Source organism: Pseudophryne corroboree, chromosome 3 (genome assembly GCF_028390025.1).
Source record: "Pseudophryne corroboree isolate aPseCor3 chromosome 3, aPseCor3.hap2, whole genome shotgun sequence".
Lineage (NCBI taxonomy): Eukaryota > Metazoa > Chordata > Amphibia > Anura > Myobatrachidae > Pseudophryne > Pseudophryne corroboree.
This window is the reverse complement of record NC_086446.1, coordinates 116,243,611-116,257,880: the sequence shown is the minus strand read 5'-3', so window position 1 is coordinate 116,257,880 and position 14,270 is coordinate 116,243,611. Positions and strand designations below refer to the sequence as shown.

General features: G+C 41.3%; 51 non-coding genes and 11 pseudogenes across 51 annotated transcripts; all 62 read left to right on the top strand.

Moving 5' to 3' along the window:
• The first annotated feature begins 85 nt into the window (after positions 1 to 85).
• LOC134898613 (5S ribosomal RNA) lies at positions 86 to 204 on the top strand. The gene has a single exon (XR_010172306.1). It is a non-coding gene; the product is annotated as a 5S ribosomal RNA (ribosomal RNA).
• A 107-nt stretch (positions 205 to 311) lies between these two features.
• On the top strand, positions 312 to 430 carry LOC134901744 (5S ribosomal RNA). Its single transcript, XR_010175226.1, has one exon. It is a non-coding gene; the product is annotated as a 5S ribosomal RNA (ribosomal RNA).
• Positions 431 to 537: 107 nt separating this feature from the next.
• On the top strand, positions 538 to 656 carry LOC134897382 (5S ribosomal RNA; annotated as a pseudogene).
• Positions 657 to 762: 106 nt separating this feature from the next.
• On the top strand, positions 763 to 881 carry LOC135060901 (5S ribosomal RNA). Its single transcript, XR_010247296.1, has one exon. It is a non-coding gene; the product is annotated as a 5S ribosomal RNA (ribosomal RNA).
• A 107-nt stretch (positions 882 to 988) lies between these two features.
• Positions 989 to 1,106, top strand: LOC134888203 (5S ribosomal RNA; annotated as a pseudogene).
• Positions 1,107 to 1,213: 107 nt separating this feature from the next.
• Positions 1,214 to 1,332, top strand: LOC135065220 (5S ribosomal RNA). Its single transcript, XR_010251506.1, has one exon. It is a non-coding gene; the product is annotated as a 5S ribosomal RNA (ribosomal RNA).
• A 107-nt stretch (positions 1,333 to 1,439) lies between these two features.
• LOC134898612 (5S ribosomal RNA) lies at positions 1,440 to 1,558 on the top strand. Its single transcript, XR_010172305.1, has one exon. It is a non-coding gene; the product is annotated as a 5S ribosomal RNA (ribosomal RNA).
• A 107-nt stretch (positions 1,559 to 1,665) lies between these two features.
• LOC134887740 (5S ribosomal RNA) lies at positions 1,666 to 1,784 on the top strand (annotated as a pseudogene).
• Positions 1,785 to 1,891: 107 nt separating this feature from the next.
• LOC135064505 (5S ribosomal RNA) lies at positions 1,892 to 2,010 on the top strand. The gene has a single exon (XR_010250815.1). It is a non-coding gene; the product is annotated as a 5S ribosomal RNA (ribosomal RNA).
• A 107-nt stretch (positions 2,011 to 2,117) lies between these two features.
• Positions 2,118 to 2,236, top strand: LOC135065860 (5S ribosomal RNA). The gene has a single exon (XR_010252130.1). It is a non-coding gene; the product is annotated as a 5S ribosomal RNA (ribosomal RNA).
• A 107-nt stretch (positions 2,237 to 2,343) lies between these two features.
• LOC135068475 (5S ribosomal RNA) lies at positions 2,344 to 2,462 on the top strand. Its single transcript, XR_010254675.1, has one exon. It is a non-coding gene; the product is annotated as a 5S ribosomal RNA (ribosomal RNA).
• Positions 2,463 to 2,569: 107 nt separating this feature from the next.
• On the top strand, positions 2,570 to 2,688 carry LOC134898611 (5S ribosomal RNA). Its single transcript, XR_010172304.1, has one exon. It is a non-coding gene; the product is annotated as a 5S ribosomal RNA (ribosomal RNA).
• A 107-nt stretch (positions 2,689 to 2,795) lies between these two features.
• LOC135066039 (5S ribosomal RNA) lies at positions 2,796 to 2,914 on the top strand. Its single transcript, XR_010252300.1, has one exon. It is a non-coding gene; the product is annotated as a 5S ribosomal RNA (ribosomal RNA).
• Positions 2,915 to 3,021: 107 nt separating this feature from the next.
• LOC135070271 (5S ribosomal RNA) lies at positions 3,022 to 3,140 on the top strand. The gene has a single exon (XR_010256442.1). It is a non-coding gene; the product is annotated as a 5S ribosomal RNA (ribosomal RNA).
• Positions 3,141 to 3,247: 107 nt separating this feature from the next.
• Positions 3,248 to 3,366, top strand: LOC134898610 (5S ribosomal RNA). The gene has a single exon (XR_010172303.1). It is a non-coding gene; the product is annotated as a 5S ribosomal RNA (ribosomal RNA).
• Positions 3,367 to 3,473: 107 nt separating this feature from the next.
• On the top strand, positions 3,474 to 3,592 carry LOC134891246 (5S ribosomal RNA; annotated as a pseudogene).
• Positions 3,593 to 3,699: 107 nt separating this feature from the next.
• On the top strand, positions 3,700 to 3,818 carry LOC134902058 (5S ribosomal RNA). Its single transcript, XR_010175534.1, has one exon. It is a non-coding gene; the product is annotated as a 5S ribosomal RNA (ribosomal RNA).
• A 107-nt stretch (positions 3,819 to 3,925) lies between these two features.
• On the top strand, positions 3,926 to 4,044 carry LOC135070916 (5S ribosomal RNA). Its single transcript, XR_010257064.1, has one exon. It is a non-coding gene; the product is annotated as a 5S ribosomal RNA (ribosomal RNA).
• Positions 4,045 to 4,151: 107 nt separating this feature from the next.
• LOC134885799 (5S ribosomal RNA) lies at positions 4,152 to 4,270 on the top strand. The gene has a single exon (XR_010169903.1). It is a non-coding gene; the product is annotated as a 5S ribosomal RNA (ribosomal RNA).
• Positions 4,271 to 4,377: 107 nt separating this feature from the next.
• LOC135058593 (5S ribosomal RNA) lies at positions 4,378 to 4,496 on the top strand. Its single transcript, XR_010245019.1, has one exon. It is a non-coding gene; the product is annotated as a 5S ribosomal RNA (ribosomal RNA).
• A 107-nt stretch (positions 4,497 to 4,603) lies between these two features.
• LOC134886656 (5S ribosomal RNA) lies at positions 4,604 to 4,722 on the top strand. Its single transcript, XR_010170735.1, has one exon. It is a non-coding gene; the product is annotated as a 5S ribosomal RNA (ribosomal RNA).
• Positions 4,723 to 4,829: 107 nt separating this feature from the next.
• Positions 4,830 to 4,948, top strand: LOC134898609 (5S ribosomal RNA). Its single transcript, XR_010172302.1, has one exon. It is a non-coding gene; the product is annotated as a 5S ribosomal RNA (ribosomal RNA).
• Positions 4,949 to 5,055: 107 nt separating this feature from the next.
• Positions 5,056 to 5,174, top strand: LOC134889893 (5S ribosomal RNA; annotated as a pseudogene).
• Positions 5,175 to 5,281: 107 nt separating this feature from the next.
• On the top strand, positions 5,282 to 5,400 carry LOC135063044 (5S ribosomal RNA). Its single transcript, XR_010249384.1, has one exon. It is a non-coding gene; the product is annotated as a 5S ribosomal RNA (ribosomal RNA).
• A 107-nt stretch (positions 5,401 to 5,507) lies between these two features.
• On the top strand, positions 5,508 to 5,626 carry LOC134886985 (5S ribosomal RNA; annotated as a pseudogene).
• Positions 5,627 to 5,733: 107 nt separating this feature from the next.
• Positions 5,734 to 5,854, top strand: LOC135070535 (5S ribosomal RNA). The gene has a single exon (XR_010256697.1). It is a non-coding gene; the product is annotated as a 5S ribosomal RNA (ribosomal RNA).
• A 107-nt stretch (positions 5,855 to 5,961) lies between these two features.
• LOC134893813 (5S ribosomal RNA) lies at positions 5,962 to 6,080 on the top strand (annotated as a pseudogene).
• Positions 6,081 to 6,187: 107 nt separating this feature from the next.
• Positions 6,188 to 6,306, top strand: LOC134901177 (5S ribosomal RNA). The gene has a single exon (XR_010174669.1). It is a non-coding gene; the product is annotated as a 5S ribosomal RNA (ribosomal RNA).
• Positions 6,307 to 6,413: 107 nt separating this feature from the next.
• LOC135064139 (5S ribosomal RNA) lies at positions 6,414 to 6,532 on the top strand. The gene has a single exon (XR_010250451.1). It is a non-coding gene; the product is annotated as a 5S ribosomal RNA (ribosomal RNA).
• Positions 6,533 to 6,639: 107 nt separating this feature from the next.
• On the top strand, positions 6,640 to 6,758 carry LOC135067401 (5S ribosomal RNA). The gene has a single exon (XR_010253618.1). It is a non-coding gene; the product is annotated as a 5S ribosomal RNA (ribosomal RNA).
• Positions 6,759 to 6,865: 107 nt separating this feature from the next.
• LOC135070534 (5S ribosomal RNA) lies at positions 6,866 to 6,986 on the top strand. Its single transcript, XR_010256696.1, has one exon. It is a non-coding gene; the product is annotated as a 5S ribosomal RNA (ribosomal RNA).
• A 107-nt stretch (positions 6,987 to 7,093) lies between these two features.
• LOC134884470 (5S ribosomal RNA) lies at positions 7,094 to 7,212 on the top strand. The gene has a single exon (XR_010168616.1). It is a non-coding gene; the product is annotated as a 5S ribosomal RNA (ribosomal RNA).
• A 107-nt stretch (positions 7,213 to 7,319) lies between these two features.
• Positions 7,320 to 7,438, top strand: LOC134900746 (5S ribosomal RNA). Its single transcript, XR_010174251.1, has one exon. It is a non-coding gene; the product is annotated as a 5S ribosomal RNA (ribosomal RNA).
• Positions 7,439 to 7,545: 107 nt separating this feature from the next.
• Positions 7,546 to 7,664, top strand: LOC135063929 (5S ribosomal RNA). The gene has a single exon (XR_010250249.1). It is a non-coding gene; the product is annotated as a 5S ribosomal RNA (ribosomal RNA).
• Positions 7,665 to 7,771: 107 nt separating this feature from the next.
• LOC134887955 (5S ribosomal RNA) lies at positions 7,772 to 7,890 on the top strand (annotated as a pseudogene).
• A 107-nt stretch (positions 7,891 to 7,997) lies between these two features.
• Positions 7,998 to 8,116, top strand: LOC134887954 (5S ribosomal RNA; annotated as a pseudogene).
• A 106-nt stretch (positions 8,117 to 8,222) lies between these two features.
• On the top strand, positions 8,223 to 8,341 carry LOC134900944 (5S ribosomal RNA). Its single transcript, XR_010174445.1, has one exon. It is a non-coding gene; the product is annotated as a 5S ribosomal RNA (ribosomal RNA).
• A 106-nt stretch (positions 8,342 to 8,447) lies between these two features.
• LOC135060308 (5S ribosomal RNA) lies at positions 8,448 to 8,566 on the top strand. The gene has a single exon (XR_010246698.1). It is a non-coding gene; the product is annotated as a 5S ribosomal RNA (ribosomal RNA).
• Positions 8,567 to 8,673: 107 nt separating this feature from the next.
• LOC134901136 (5S ribosomal RNA) lies at positions 8,674 to 8,792 on the top strand. The gene has a single exon (XR_010174629.1). It is a non-coding gene; the product is annotated as a 5S ribosomal RNA (ribosomal RNA).
• Positions 8,793 to 8,899: 107 nt separating this feature from the next.
• LOC134897381 (5S ribosomal RNA) lies at positions 8,900 to 9,018 on the top strand (annotated as a pseudogene).
• Positions 9,019 to 9,124: 106 nt separating this feature from the next.
• LOC134901608 (5S ribosomal RNA) lies at positions 9,125 to 9,243 on the top strand. The gene has a single exon (XR_010175094.1). It is a non-coding gene; the product is annotated as a 5S ribosomal RNA (ribosomal RNA).
• Positions 9,244 to 9,350: 107 nt separating this feature from the next.
• On the top strand, positions 9,351 to 9,469 carry LOC135068057 (5S ribosomal RNA). The gene has a single exon (XR_010254265.1). It is a non-coding gene; the product is annotated as a 5S ribosomal RNA (ribosomal RNA).
• Positions 9,470 to 9,576: 107 nt separating this feature from the next.
• LOC134885148 (5S ribosomal RNA) lies at positions 9,577 to 9,695 on the top strand. The gene has a single exon (XR_010169272.1). It is a non-coding gene; the product is annotated as a 5S ribosomal RNA (ribosomal RNA).
• A 106-nt stretch (positions 9,696 to 9,801) lies between these two features.
• Positions 9,802 to 9,920, top strand: LOC134898608 (5S ribosomal RNA). Its single transcript, XR_010172301.1, has one exon. It is a non-coding gene; the product is annotated as a 5S ribosomal RNA (ribosomal RNA).
• A 107-nt stretch (positions 9,921 to 10,027) lies between these two features.
• On the top strand, positions 10,028 to 10,146 carry LOC135060170 (5S ribosomal RNA). The gene has a single exon (XR_010246563.1). It is a non-coding gene; the product is annotated as a 5S ribosomal RNA (ribosomal RNA).
• A 107-nt stretch (positions 10,147 to 10,253) lies between these two features.
• On the top strand, positions 10,254 to 10,372 carry LOC134885032 (5S ribosomal RNA). Its single transcript, XR_010169160.1, has one exon. It is a non-coding gene; the product is annotated as a 5S ribosomal RNA (ribosomal RNA).
• Positions 10,373 to 10,478: 106 nt separating this feature from the next.
• On the top strand, positions 10,479 to 10,597 carry LOC134901643 (5S ribosomal RNA). Its single transcript, XR_010175130.1, has one exon. It is a non-coding gene; the product is annotated as a 5S ribosomal RNA (ribosomal RNA).
• Positions 10,598 to 10,897: 300 nt separating this feature from the next.
• LOC134901135 (5S ribosomal RNA) lies at positions 10,898 to 11,016 on the top strand. The gene has a single exon (XR_010174628.1). It is a non-coding gene; the product is annotated as a 5S ribosomal RNA (ribosomal RNA).
• Positions 11,017 to 11,123: 107 nt separating this feature from the next.
• Positions 11,124 to 11,242, top strand: LOC135060043 (5S ribosomal RNA). Its single transcript, XR_010246435.1, has one exon. It is a non-coding gene; the product is annotated as a 5S ribosomal RNA (ribosomal RNA).
• Positions 11,243 to 11,349: 107 nt separating this feature from the next.
• On the top strand, positions 11,350 to 11,468 carry LOC134900987 (5S ribosomal RNA). Its single transcript, XR_010174486.1, has one exon. It is a non-coding gene; the product is annotated as a 5S ribosomal RNA (ribosomal RNA).
• Positions 11,469 to 11,575: 107 nt separating this feature from the next.
• On the top strand, positions 11,576 to 11,694 carry LOC135060602 (5S ribosomal RNA). Its single transcript, XR_010246995.1, has one exon. It is a non-coding gene; the product is annotated as a 5S ribosomal RNA (ribosomal RNA).
• A 107-nt stretch (positions 11,695 to 11,801) lies between these two features.
• LOC135060042 (5S ribosomal RNA) lies at positions 11,802 to 11,920 on the top strand. The gene has a single exon (XR_010246434.1). It is a non-coding gene; the product is annotated as a 5S ribosomal RNA (ribosomal RNA).
• Positions 11,921 to 12,027: 107 nt separating this feature from the next.
• LOC135064079 (5S ribosomal RNA) lies at positions 12,028 to 12,146 on the top strand. The gene has a single exon (XR_010250395.1). It is a non-coding gene; the product is annotated as a 5S ribosomal RNA (ribosomal RNA).
• A 107-nt stretch (positions 12,147 to 12,253) lies between these two features.
• Positions 12,254 to 12,372, top strand: LOC134900943 (5S ribosomal RNA). The gene has a single exon (XR_010174444.1). It is a non-coding gene; the product is annotated as a 5S ribosomal RNA (ribosomal RNA).
• A 107-nt stretch (positions 12,373 to 12,479) lies between these two features.
• On the top strand, positions 12,480 to 12,598 carry LOC135068951 (5S ribosomal RNA). Its single transcript, XR_010255142.1, has one exon. It is a non-coding gene; the product is annotated as a 5S ribosomal RNA (ribosomal RNA).
• A 107-nt stretch (positions 12,599 to 12,705) lies between these two features.
• Positions 12,706 to 12,824, top strand: LOC134898607 (5S ribosomal RNA). The gene has a single exon (XR_010172300.1). It is a non-coding gene; the product is annotated as a 5S ribosomal RNA (ribosomal RNA).
• Positions 12,825 to 12,931: 107 nt separating this feature from the next.
• Positions 12,932 to 13,050, top strand: LOC134898606 (5S ribosomal RNA). Its single transcript, XR_010172299.1, has one exon. It is a non-coding gene; the product is annotated as a 5S ribosomal RNA (ribosomal RNA).
• A 107-nt stretch (positions 13,051 to 13,157) lies between these two features.
• On the top strand, positions 13,158 to 13,276 carry LOC134889367 (5S ribosomal RNA; annotated as a pseudogene).
• Positions 13,277 to 13,383: 107 nt separating this feature from the next.
• On the top strand, positions 13,384 to 13,502 carry LOC135064237 (5S ribosomal RNA). The gene has a single exon (XR_010250548.1). It is a non-coding gene; the product is annotated as a 5S ribosomal RNA (ribosomal RNA).
• Positions 13,503 to 13,609: 107 nt separating this feature from the next.
• On the top strand, positions 13,610 to 13,728 carry LOC135068263 (5S ribosomal RNA). Its single transcript, XR_010254467.1, has one exon. It is a non-coding gene; the product is annotated as a 5S ribosomal RNA (ribosomal RNA).
• Positions 13,729 to 13,835: 107 nt separating this feature from the next.
• On the top strand, positions 13,836 to 13,954 carry LOC135058705 (5S ribosomal RNA). Its single transcript, XR_010245129.1, has one exon. It is a non-coding gene; the product is annotated as a 5S ribosomal RNA (ribosomal RNA).
• Positions 13,955 to 14,061: 107 nt separating this feature from the next.
• Positions 14,062 to 14,180, top strand: LOC134900942 (5S ribosomal RNA). The gene has a single exon (XR_010174443.1). It is a non-coding gene; the product is annotated as a 5S ribosomal RNA (ribosomal RNA).
• Positions 14,181 to 14,270: the final 90 nt, after the last annotated feature.

The window sequence follows — 14,270 nt, the reverse complement described above, 5'->3', positions numbered from 1 at the left end:
CTGCTGATGCATTCCATTTTAAAACGTATTCATTTATGAACCAGTAGTTAGAAGTAGAAAAGTTCAAACAGAAACCACAAAGCTCATCTACAGCCACACCACACTGGATACGCCCAATCTCATCTGATCTTGGAAGCTAAGCAGTGTTGGGCCTGGTTAGTACTTGGATGGGAGACCACCTGGGAATACAAGGTGCTGTAGATATTTTTATACTGCCAACACCGTTCTGTTGATGCATTCAATTTTCAAACGTATTCTTTTATGAACCAGTAGTTAGAAGTAGAAAAGTTCTCACAGAAACCACAAAGTTCATCTACAGCCACACCACACTGCATACGCCCAATCTCATCTGATCTTGGAAGCTAAGCAGTGTTGGGCCTGGTTAGTACTTGGATGGGAGACCACCTGGGAATACAAGGTGCTGTAGATATTTTTATACTGCCAACACCGTTCTGTTGATGCATTCTATTTTCAAACGTATTCATTTATGAACCAGTAGTTAGAAGTAGAAAAGTTCTAACAGAAACCACAAAGCTCATCTACAGCCAAAACACAGTGGATACGCCCAATCTCATCTGATCTTGAAAGCTAAGCAGTGTTGGGCCTGGTTAGTATTTGGATAGGAGACCACCTGGGATTACAAGGTGCTGTAGATATTTTATACTGCCAACAATGTTCTGTTGATGCATTCAATTTTCAAATGTATTCATTTATGAACCAGAAGTTAGAAGTAGAAAAGTTCAAACAGAAACCATAAAGCTCATCTACAGCCACACCACACTGGATACGCCCAATCTCATCTGATCTTGGAAGCTAAGTAGTGTTGGGCCTGGTTAGTACTTGGATGGGAGACCACCTGGGAATACAAGGTGCTGTAGATAATTTTATACTGCCAACACCGTTCTGTTGATGCATTCCATTTTCAAATGTATTCATTTATGAACCAGTAGTTAGAAGTAGAAAATTTCTAACAGAAACCACAAAGCTCATCTACAGCCACACCACACTGGATACGCCCAATCTCATCTGATCTTGGAAGCTAAGCAGTGTTGGGCCTGGTTAGTACTTGGATGGGAGACCACCTGGGAATACAAGGTGCTTAGATATTTTTATACTGCCAACACCGTTCTGTTGATGCATTCCATTTTCAAACGTATTCATTTATGAACCAGTAGTTAGAAGTAGAAAATTTCTAACAGAAACCATAAAGCTCATCTACAGCCACACCACACTGGATACGCCCAATCTCATCTGATCTTGGAAGCTAAGCAGTGTTGGGCATGGTTAGTACTTGGATGGGAGACCACCTGGGAATACAAGGTGCTGTAGATATTTTTATACTGTAAACACCGTTCTGTTGATGCATTCCATTTTCAAACGTATTCATTTATGAACCAGTAGTTAGAAGTAGAAAAGTTCTAACAGAAACCACAAAGCTCATCTACAGCCACACCACACTGGATACGCCCAATCTCATCTGATCTTGGAAGCTAAGCAGTGTTGGGCCTGGTTAGTACTTGGATGGGAGACCACCTGGGAATACAAGGTGCTGTAGATATTTTTATACTACCAACACCGTTCTGTTGATGCATTCCATTTTCAAACGTATTCATTTATGAAACAGTAGTTAGAAGTAGAAAAGTTCTAACAGAAACCATAAAGCTCATCTACAGCCACACCACACTAGATACGCCCAATCTCATCTGATCTTGGAAGCTAAGCAGTGTTGGGCCTGGTTAGTACTTGGATGTGAGACCACCTGGGAATACAAGGTGCTGTAGATATTTTTATACTACCAACACCGTTCTGTTGATGCATTCCATTTTCAAATGTATTCATTTATGAACCAGTAGTTAGAGGTAGAAAAGTACTAACAGAAACCATAAAGCTCTTCTACAGCCACACCACACTGGATATGCCCAATCTCATCTGATCTTGGAAGCTAAGCAGTGTTGGGCCTGGTTAGTACTTGGATGGGAGACCACCTGGGAATACAAGGTGCTGTAGATATTTTTATACTGCCAACACCATTCTGTTGATGCATTCCATTTTAAAATGTATTCATTTATGAACCAGTAGTTAGAAGTAGAAAAGTTCTAACAGAAACCATAAAGTTCATCTACAGCCACACCACACTGGATACGCCCAATCTCATCTGATCTTGTAAGCTAAGCAGTGTTGGGCCTGGTTAGTACTTGGATGGGAGACCACCTGGGAATACAAGGTGCTGTAGATATTTTTATACTACCAACACCGTTCTGTTGATGCATTCCATTTTCAAACGTATTCATTTATGAACCAGTAGTTAGAAGTAGAAATGTTCTAACAGAAACCATAAAGCTCATCTAGAGCCAAGCCACACTGGATACGCCCAATCTCATCTGATCTTGGAAGCTAAGCAGTGTTGGGCCTGGTTAGTACTTGGATGGGAGACCACCTGGGAATACAAGGTGCTGTAGATATTTTTATACTACCAACACCGTTCTGTTGATGCATTCCTTTTTCAAACGTATTCATTTATGAACCAGTAGTTAGAAGTAGAAAAGTTCTAACAGAAACCACAAAGCTCATCTACAGCCACACCACACTGGATACGCCCAATCTCATCTGATCTTGGAAGCTAAGCAGTGTTGGGCCTGGTTAGTACTTGGATGGGAGACCACCTGGGAATACAAGGTGCTGTAGATATTTTTATACCGCCAACACCGTTCTGTTGATGCATTCCATTTTCAAATGTATTCATTTATGAACCAGTAGTTAGAAGTAGAAAAGTTCTAACAGAAACCACAAAGCTCATCTACAGCCACACCACACTGGATACGCCCAATCTCATCTGATCTTGGAAGCTAAGCAGTGTTGGGCCTGGTTAGTACTTGGATGGGAGACCACCTGGGAATACAATGTGCTGTAGATATTTTTATACTGCAAACACCGTTCTGTTGATGCATTCCATTTTCAAACATATTCATTTATGAACCAGTAGTTAGAAGTAGAAAAGTTCTAACAGAAACCAGAAAGTTCATCTACAGCAACACCACATTGGATACGCCCAATCTCATCTGATCTTGGAAGCTAAGCAGTGTTGGGCCTGGTTAGTACTTGGATGGGAGACTACCTGGGAATACAAGGTGCTGTAGATATTTTTATACTGCCAACACAGTTCTGTTGATGCATTCCATTTTCAAACGTATTCATTTATGAACCAGTAGTTAGAAGTAGAAAAGTTCTAACAGAATCCACAAAGCTCATCTACAGCCACACCACACTGGATACGCCCAATCTCATCTGATCTTGGAAGCTAAGCAGTGTTGGGCCTGGTTAGTACTTGGATGGGAGACCACCTGGGAATACAAGGTGCTGTAGATATTTTTATACTACCAACATCGTTCTGTTGATGCATTCCATTTTCAAACGTATTCATTTATGAACCAGTAGTTAGAAGTAGAAAAGTACTAACAGAAACCATAAAGCTCTTCTACAGCCACACCACACTGGATATGCCCAATCTCATCTCATCTTGGAAGCTAAGCAGTGTTGGGCCTGGTTAGTACTTGGATGGGAGACCACCTGGGAATACAAGGTGCTGTAGATAATTTTATACTGCCAACACCGTTCTGTTGATGCATTCCATTTTAAAACGTATTCATTTATGAACCAGTAGTTAGAAGTAGAAAAGTTATAACAGAAACCACAAAGTTCATCTACAGCCACACCACACTGGATACGCCCAATCTCATCTGATCTTGGAAGCTAAACAGTGTTGGGCCTGGTTAGTACTTGGATGGGAGACCACCTGGGAATACAAGGTGCTGTAGATAATTTTATACTGCCAACACCGTTCTGTTGATGCATTCCATTTTCAAACGTATTCATTTACGAACCAGTAGTTAGAAGTAGAAAAGTTCTAACAGAAACCAGAAAATTCATCTACAGCCACACCACACTGGATACGCCTAATCTCATCTGATCTTGGAAGCTAAGCAGTGTTGGGCCTGGTTAGTAATTGGATGGGAGACCACCTGGGAATACAAGGTGCTGTAGATATGTTTATACTGCCAACACCGTTCTGTTGATGCATTCCATTTTCAAACGTATTCATTTATGAACCAGTAGTTAGAAGTAGAAAAGTTCTAACAGAAAACATAAAGCTCATCTACAGCCAAGCAACACTGGATACGCCCAATCTCATCTGATCTTGGAAGCTAAGCAGAGTTGGGCCTGGTTAGTACTTGGATGGGAGACCACCTGGGAATACTAGGTGCTGTAGATATTTTTATACTACCAACACCGTTCTGTTGATGCATTCCATTTTCAAACGTATTCATTTATGAACCAGTAGTTAGAAGTAGAAAAGTTCTAACAGAAACCACAAAGCTCATCTGCAGCCACACCACACTGGATACGCCCAATCTCATCTGATCTTGGAAGCTAAGCAGTGTTGGGCCTGGTTAGTACTTGGATGGGAGACCACCTGGGAATACAAGGTGCTGTAGATAATTTTATACTGCCAACACCGTTCTGTTGATGCATTCCATTTTCAAATGTATTCATTTATGAACCAGTCGTTAGAAGTAGAAAAGTTCTAACAGAAACCACAAAGTTCATCTACAGCCACACCACACTGGATACGCCCAATCTCATCTTATCTTGGAAGCTAAACAGTGTTGGGCCTGGTTAGTACTTGGATGGGAGACCACCTGGGAATACAAGGTGCTGTAGATAATTTTATACTGCCAACACCGTTCTGTTGATGCATTCCATTTTCAAATGTATTCATTTATGAACCAGTAGTTAGAAGTAGAAAAGTTCTAACAGAAACCACAAAGTTCATCTACAGCCACACCACACTGGATACGCCCAATCTCATCTGATCTTGGAAGCTAAGCAGTGTTGGGCCTGGTTAGTACTTGGATGGGAGACCACCTGGGAATACAAGGTGCTGTAGATATTTTTATACTGCCAACACCGTTCTGTTGATGCATTCCATTTTCAAACGTATTCATTTATAAACCAGTAGTTAGAAGTAGAAAAGTTCTAACAGAAACCACAAAGCTCATCTACAGCCACACCATACTGGATACGCCCAATCTCGTCTGATCTTGGAAGCTAAGCAGTGTTGGCCCTGGTTAGTACTTGGATGGCAGACCACCTGGGAATACAAGGTGCTGTAGATATTTTTATACTGCCAACACCGTTCTGTTGATGCATTCAATTTTCAAATGTATTCATTTATGAACCAGTAGTTAGAAGTAGAAAAGTTCAAACAGAAACCATAAAGCTCATCTACAGCCACACCACACTGGATACGTCCAATCTCATCTGATCTTGGAAGCTAAGCAGTGTTGGGCCTGGTTAGTACTTGGATGGGAGACCGCCTGGGAATACAAGGTGCTGTAGATAATTTTATACTGCCAACACCGTTCTGTTGATGCATTCCATTTTAAAACGTATTCATTTATCAACCAGTAGTTAGAAGTAGAAAAGTTCTAACAGAAACCAAAAAGTTCATCTACAGCCACACCATACTGGATACGTCCAATCTCATCTGATTTTGGAAGCTAAGCAGTGTTGGGCCTGGTTAGTACTTGGATGGGAGACCACCTGGGAATACAAGGTGCTGTAGATATGTTTATACTGCCAACACCGTTCTGTTGATGCATTCCATTTTCAAACGTAATCATTTATGAACCAGTAGTTAGAAGTAGAAAAGTTCTAACAGAAACCACAAAGCTCATCTACAGCCACACCACACTGGATACGCCCAATCTCATCTGATCTTGGAAGCTAAGCAGTGTTGGGCCTGGTTAGTACTTGGATGGGAGACCACCTGGGAATATAAAAGGTGCTGTAGATATTTTTATACTGCCAACACCGTTCTGTTGATGCATTCCATTTTCAAACGTATTCATTTATGAACCAGTAGTTAGAAGTAGAAAAGTTCTAACAGAAATCATAAAGCTCATCTACAGCCAAGCCACACTGGATACGCCCAATCTCATCTGATCTTGGAAGCTAAGCAGAGTTAGGCCTGGTTAGTACTTGGATGGGAGAACACCTGGGAATACAAGGTGCTGTAGATATTTTTATACTACCAACACCGTTCTGTTGATGCATTCCATTTTCAAACGTATTCATTTATGAACCAGTAGTTAGAAGTAGAAAAGTTCTAACAGAAACCACAAAGCTCATCTACAGCCACACCACACTGGATACGCCCAATCTCATCTGATCTTGGAAGCTAAGCAGTGTTGGGCCTGGTTAGTACTTGGATGGGAGACCACCTGGGAATACAAGGTGCTGTAGATGTTTTTATACTGCCAACACCGTTCTGTTGATGCATTCCATTTTCAAATGTATTCATTTATGAACCAGTAGTTAGAAGTAGAAAAGTTCTAACAGAAACGACAAAGCTCATCTACAGCCACACTACACTGGATACGCCCAATCTCATCTGATCTTGGAAGCTAAACAGTGTTGGGCCTGGTTAGTACTTGGATGGGAGACCACCTGGGAATACAAGGTGCTGTAGATAATTTTATACTGCCAACAGCGTTCTGTTGATGCATTCCATTTTAAAACGTATTCATTTATGAACCAGTAGTTAGAAGTAGAAAAGTTCTAACAGAAACCAGAAAGTTCATCTACAGCCACACCATACTGGATACGTCCAATCTCATCTGATCTTGGAAGCTAAGCAGTGTTGGGCCTGGTTAGTACTTGGATGGGAGACCACCTGGGAATACAAGGTGCTGTAGATATTTTTATACTGCCAACACCGTTCTGTTGATGCATTCCATTTTCAAACGTATTCATTTATGAACCAGTAGTTAGAAGTAGAAAAGTTCTAACAGAAACCACAAAGCTCATCTACAGCCACACCACACTGGATACGCCCAATCTCATCTGATCTTGGAAGCTAAGCAGTGTTGGGCCTGGTTAGTACTTGGATGGGAGACCACCTGGGAATATAAAAGGTGCTGTAGATATTTTTATACTGCCAACACCGTTCTGTTGATGCATTCCATTTTCAAATGTATTCATTTATGAACCAGTAGTTAGAAGTAGAAAAGTTCTAACAGAAACCATAAAGCTCATCTACAGCCACACCACACTGGATATGCCCAATCTCATCTGATCTTGGAAGCTAAGCAGTGTTGGGCCTGGTTAGTACTTGGATGGGAGACCACCTGGTAATACAAGGTGCTGTAGATAATTTTATACTGCCAACACCGTTCTGTTGATGCATTCCATTTTAAAACGTATTCATTTATGAACCAGTAGTTAGAAGTAGAAAAGTTCTAACAGAAACCACAAAGTTCATCTACAGCCACACCACACTGGATACGCCCAATCTCATCTGATCTTGGAAGCTAAGCAGTGTTGGGCCTGGTTAGTACTTGGATGGGTGACCACCTGGGAATACAAGGTGCTGTAGATAATTTTATACTGCCAACACCGTTCTGTTGATGCATTCCATTTTCAAACGTATTCTTTTATGAACCAGTAGTTAGAAGTAGAAAAGTTCTAACAGAAACCACAAAGTTCATGTACAGCCACACCACACTGGATACGCCCAATCTCATCTGATCTTGGAAGCTAAGCAGTGTTGGGCCTGGTTAGTACTTGGATGGGAGACCACCTGGGAATACAAGGTGCTGTAGATATTTTTATACTGCCAACACCGTTCTGTTGATGCATTCTATTTTCAAACGTATTCATTTATGAACCAGTAGTTAGAAGTAGAAAAGTTCTAACAGAAACCACAAAGCTCATCTACAGCCACAACACAGTGGATACGCCCAATCTCATCTGATCTTGGAAGCTAAGCAGTGTTGGGCCTGGTTAGTACTTGGATGGGAGACCACCTGGGAATACAAGGTGCTGTAGATATTTTTATACTGCCAACACCGTTCTGTTGATGCATTCTATTTTCAAACGTATTCATTTATGAACCAGTAGTTAGAAGTAGAAAAGTTCTAACAGAAACCACAAAGCTCATCTACAGCCACAACACAGTGGATACGCCCAATCTCATCTGATCTTGGAAGCTAAGCAGTGTTGGGCCTGGTTAGTACTTGGATGGGAGACCACCTGGGAATACAAGGTGCTGTAGATATTTTATACTGCCAACACCGTTCTGTTGATGCATTCAATTTTCAAATGTATTCATTTATGAACCAGTAGATAGAAGTAGAAAAGTTCAAACAGAAACCATAAAGCTCATCTACAGCCACACCACACTGGATACGCCCAATCTCATCTGATCTTGGAAGCTAAGCAGTGTTGGGCCTGGTTAGTACTTGGATGGGAGACCGCCTGGGAATACAAGGTGCTGTAGATAATTTTATACTGCCAACACCGTTCTGTTGATGCATTCCATTTTAAAACGTTTTCATTTATGAACCAGTAGTTAGAAGTAGAAAAGTTCTAACAGAAACCAAAAGTTCATCTACAGCCACACCACACTGGATACGTCCAATCTCATCTGATCTTGGAAGCTAAGCAGTGTTGGGCCTTGTTAGTACTTGGATGGGAGACCACCAGGGAATACAAGGTGCTGTAGATATTTTTATACTGCCAACACCGTTCTGTTGATGCATTCCATTTTCAAACGAATTCATTTATGAACCAGTAGTTAGAAGTAGAAAAGTTCTAACAGAAACCACAAAGCTCATCTACAGCCACACCACACTGGATACGCCCAATCTCATCTGATCTTGGAAGCTAAGCAGTGTTGGGCCTGTTTAGTACTTGGATGGGAGACCACCTGGGAATACAAGGTGCTGTAGATATTTTTATACTGCCAACACCGTTCTGTTGATGCATTCTATTTTCAAAAGTATTCATTTATGAACCAGTAGTTAGAAGTAGAAAAGTTCTAACAGAAACCACAAAGCTCATCTACAGCCAAAACACAGTGGATACGCCCAATCTCATCTGATCTTGAAAGCTAAGCAGTGTTGGGCCTGGTTAGTATTTGGATAGGAGACCACCTGGGATTACAAGGTGCTGTAGATATTTTATACTGCCAACAATGTTCTGTTGATGCATTCAATTTTCAAATGTATTCATTTATGAACCAGAAGTTAGAAGTAGAAAAGTTCAAACAGAAACCATAAAGCTCATCTACAGCCACACCACACTGGATACGCCCAATCTCGTCTGATCTTGGAAGCTAAGCAGTGTTGGGCCTGGTTAGTACTTGGATGGGAGACCACCTGGGAATACAAGGTGCTGTAGATAATTTTATACTGCCAACACCGTTTTGTTGATGCATTCCATTTTAAAACGTATTCATTTATGAACCAGTAGTTTGAAGTAGAAAAGTTCTAACAGAAACCAAAAAGTTCATCTACAGCCACACCACACTGGATACGTCTAATCTCATCTGATCTTGGAAGCTAAGCAGTGTTGGGCCTGGTTAGTACTTGGATGGGAGACCACCTGGGAATACAAGGTGCTGTAGATATTTTTATACTGCCAACACCGTTCTGTTGATGCATTCCATTTTCAAACGAATTCATTTATGAACCAGTAGTTAGAAGTAGAAAAGTTCTAACAGAAACCACAAAGCTCATCTACAGCCACACCACACTGGATACACCCAATCTCATCTGATCTTGGAAGCTAAGCAGTGTTGGGCCTGGTTAGTACTTGGATGGGAGACCACCTGGGAATACAAGGTGCTGTAGATATTTTATACTGCCAACACTGTTCTGTTGATGCATTCAATTTTCAAATGTATTCATTTATGAACCAGTAGTTAGAAGTAGAAAAGTTCAAACAGAAACCACAAAGTTCATCTACAGCCACACCACACTGGATACGCCCAATCTCATCTGATCTTGGAAGCTAAGCAGTGTTGGGCCTGGTTAGTACTTGGATGGGAGACCACCTGGGAATACAAGGTGCTGTAGATAATTTTATACTGCCAACACCGTTCTGTTGATGCATTCCATTTTCAAACGTATTCTTTTATGAACCAGTAGTTAGAAGTAGAAAAGTTCTAACAGAAACCACAAAGTTCATCTACAGCCACACCACACTGGATACGCCCAATCTCATCTGATCTTGGAAGCTAAGCAGTGTTGGACCTGGTTAGTACTTGGATGGGAGACCACCTGGGAATACAAGGTGCTGTAGATATTTTTATACTGCCAACACCGTTCTGTTGATGCATTCCATTTTCAAACGAATTCATTTATGAACCAGTAGTTAGAAGTAGAAAAGTTCTAACAGAAACCACAAAGCTCATCTACAGCCACACCACACTGGATACACCCAATCTCATCTGATCTTGGAAGCTAAGCAGTGTTGGGCCTGGTTAGTACTTGGATGGGAGACCACCTGGGAATACAAGGTGCTGTAGATATTTTATACTGCCAACACTGTTCTGTTGATGCATTCAATTTTCAAATGTATTCATTTATGAACCAGTAGTTAGAAGTAGAAAAGTTCAAACAGAAACCATAAAGCTCATCTACAGCCACACCACACTGGATACGCCCAATCTCATCTGATCTTGGAAGATAAGCAGTGTTGGGCCTGGTTAGTACTTGGATGGGAGACCGCCTGGGAATACAAGGTGCTGTAGATAATTTTATACTGCCAACACCGTTCTGTTGATGCATTCCATTTTCAAACGAATTCATTTATGAACCAGTAGTTAGAACAGGCATTCCCAACCACGGTCCTCAAGGCACACTAACAGTGCAGGTTTTTGTGATATCCAGGCTTCAGCACAGGTGACTTAATTAGTAGCTAAATTATTTTGATTTAACCATCTGTGCTGCAGCCTTGATATCACTAAAACCTGCACTGTTGGTGTGCCTTGAGTACCGTGGTTGGGAATGCCTGAGTTAGAAGTAGAAAAGTTCTAACAGAAACCACAAAGCTCATCTACAGCCACACCACACTGGATACGCCCAATCTCATCTGATCTTGGAAGCTAAGCAGTGTTGGGCCTGTTTAGTACTTGGATGGGAGACCACCTGGGAATACAAGGTGCTGTAGATATTTTTATACTGCCAACACCGTTCTGTTGATGCATTCCATTTTAAAACGTATTCATTTATGAACCAGTTGTTAGAAGTAGAAAAGTTCTAACAGAAACCAGAAAGTTCATCTACAGCAACACCACACTGGATACGCCCAATCTCATCTGATCTTGGAAGCTAAGCAGTGTTGGGCCTGGTTAGTACTTGGATGGGAGACCACCTGGGAATACAAGGTGCTGTAGATATTTTTATACTGCCAACACCGTTCTGTTGATGCATTCCATTTTCAAACGTATTCATTTATGAACCAGTAGTTAGAAGTAGAAAAGTTCTAACAGAAACTACAAAGCTCATCTACAGCCACACCATACTGGATACACCCAATCTCATCTGATCTTGGAAGCTAAGCAGTGTTGGGCCTGGTTAGTACTTGGATGGGAGACCACCTGGGAATACAAGGTGCTGTAGATATTTTTATACTGCCAACACCGTTCTGTTGATGCATTCCATTTTCAAACGTATTCATTTATGAACCAGTAATTAGAAGTAGAAAAGTTCTAACAGAAACTACAAAGCTCATCTACAGCCACACCATACTGGATACGCCCAATCTCATCTGATCTTGGAAGCTAAGCAGTGTTGGGCCTGGTTAGTACTTGGATGGGAGACCGCCTGGGAATACAAGGTGCTGTAGATAATTTTATACTGCCAACACCGTTCTGTTGATGCATTCCATTTTAAAACGTATTCATTTATGAACCAGTAGTTAGAAGTAGAAAAGTTCTAACAGAAACCAGAAAGTTCATCTACAGCAACACCACACTGGATACGCCCAATCTCATCTGATCTTGGAAGCTAAGCAGTGTTGGGCCTGGTTAGTACTTGGATGGGAGACCACCTGGGAATACAAGGTGCTGTAGATATTTTTATACTGCCAACACCGTTCTGTTGATGCATTCCATTTTCAAACGTACTCATTTATGAACCAGTAGTTAGAAGTAGAAAAGTTCTAACAGAAACCACAAAGCTCATCTACAGCCACACCACACTGGATACGACCAATCTCATCTGATCTTGGAAGCTAAGCAGTGTTGGGCCTGGTTAGTACTTGGATGGGAGACCACCTGGGAATACAAGGTGCTGTAGATATTGTTATACTGCCAACACCGTTCTGTTGATGCATTCAATTTTCAAATGTATTCATTTATGAACCAGTAGTTAGAAGTAGAAAAGTTCAAACAGAAACCATAAAACTCATCTACAGCCACACCACACTGGATACGCCCAATCTCATCTGATCTTGGAAGCTAAGCAGTGTTGGGCCTGGTTAGTACTTGGATGGGAGACCGCCTGGGAATACAAGGTGCTGTAGATAATTTTATACTGCCAACACCGTTCTGTTGATGCATTCCATTTTACAACGTATTCATTTATGAACCAGTAGTTAGAAGTAGAAAAGTTCTAACAGAAACCAAAAAGTTCATCTACAGCCGCACCACACTGGATACGTCCAATCTCATCTGATCTTGGAAGCTAAGCAGTGTTGGGCCTGGTTAGTACTTGGATGGGAGACCACCTGGGAATACAAGGTGCTGTAGATAATTTTATACTGCCAACACTGTTCTGTTGATGCATTCCATTTTAAAACGTATTCATTTATGAACCAGTAGTTAGAAGTAGAAAAGTTCTAACAGAAACCACAAAGTTCATCTACAGCCACACCACACTGGATACGCCCAATCTCATCTGATCTTGGAAGCTAAGCAGTGTTGGGCCTGGTTAGTACTTGGATGGGAGACCACCTGGGAATACAAGGTGCTGTAGATATTTTTATACTGCCAACACCGTTCTGTTGATGCATTCCATTTTCAAACGTACTCATTTATGAACCAGTAGTTAGAAGTAGAAAAGTTCTAACAGAAACCACAAAGCTCATCTACAGCCACACCACACTGGATACGCCCAATCTCATCTGATCTTGGAAGCTAAGCAGTGTTGGGCCTGGTTAGTACTTGGATGGGAGACCACCTGGGAATACAAGGTGCTGTAGATATTTTTATACTGCCAACACCGTTCTGTTGATGCATTCCATTTTCAAACGAATTCATTTATGAACCAGTAGTTAGAAGTAGAAAAGTTCTAACAGAAACCACAAAGCTCATCTACAGCCACACCACACTGGATACGCCCAATCTCATCTGATCTTGGAAGCTAAGCAGTGTTGGGCCTGGTTAGAACTTGGATGGGAGACCACCTGGGTATACAAGGTGCTGTAGATATTTTTATACTGCCAACACCGTTCTGATGATGCATTCCATTTTAAAACGTATTCATTTATGAACCAGTAGTTAGAAGTAGAAAAGTTCTAACAGAAACTACAAAGCTCATCTACAGCCACACCACACTGGATACGCCCAATCTCATCTGATCTTGGAAGCTAAGCAGTGTTAGGCCGGGTTAGTACTTGGATGGGAGACCACCTGGGAATACAAGGTGCTGTAGATATTTTTATACTGCCAACACCGTTCTGTTGATGCATTCCATTTTCAAACGTATTCATTTATGAACCTGTAGTTAGAAGTAGAAAAGTTCTAACAGAAACCACAAAGCTCATCTACAGCCACACCACACTGGATACGCCCAATCTCATCTGATCTTGGAAGCTAAGCAGTGTTGGGCCTGGTTAGTACTTGGATGGGAGAGCACCTGGGAATACAAGGTGCTGTAGATATTTTTATACTGCCAACACCCTTCTTTTGATGCATTCCATTTTCAAACGTATTCATTTATGGACCAGTAGTTAGAAGTAGAAAAGTTCTAACAGAAACCACAAAACTCATCTACAGCCACACCACACTGGATTCGCCCAATCTCATCTGATCTTGGAAGCTAAGCAGTGTTGGGCCTGGTTAGTACTTGGATGGGAGACCACCTGGGAATACAAGGTGCTGTAGATATTTTTATACTGCCAACACCGTTCTGTTGATGCATTCAATTTTCAAATGTATTCATTTATGAACCATTAGTTAGAAGTAGAAAAGTTCAAACAGAAACCATAAAGCTCATCTACAGCCACACCACACTGGATACGCCCAATCTCATCTGATCTTGGAAGCTAAGCAGTGTTGGGCCTGGTTAGTACTTGGATGGGAGACCGCCTGGGAATACAAGGTGCTGTAGATAATTTTATACTGCCAACACCATTCTGTTGATGCATTCCATTTTAAAACGTATTCATTTATGAACCAGTAGTTAGAAGTAGAAAAGTTCTAA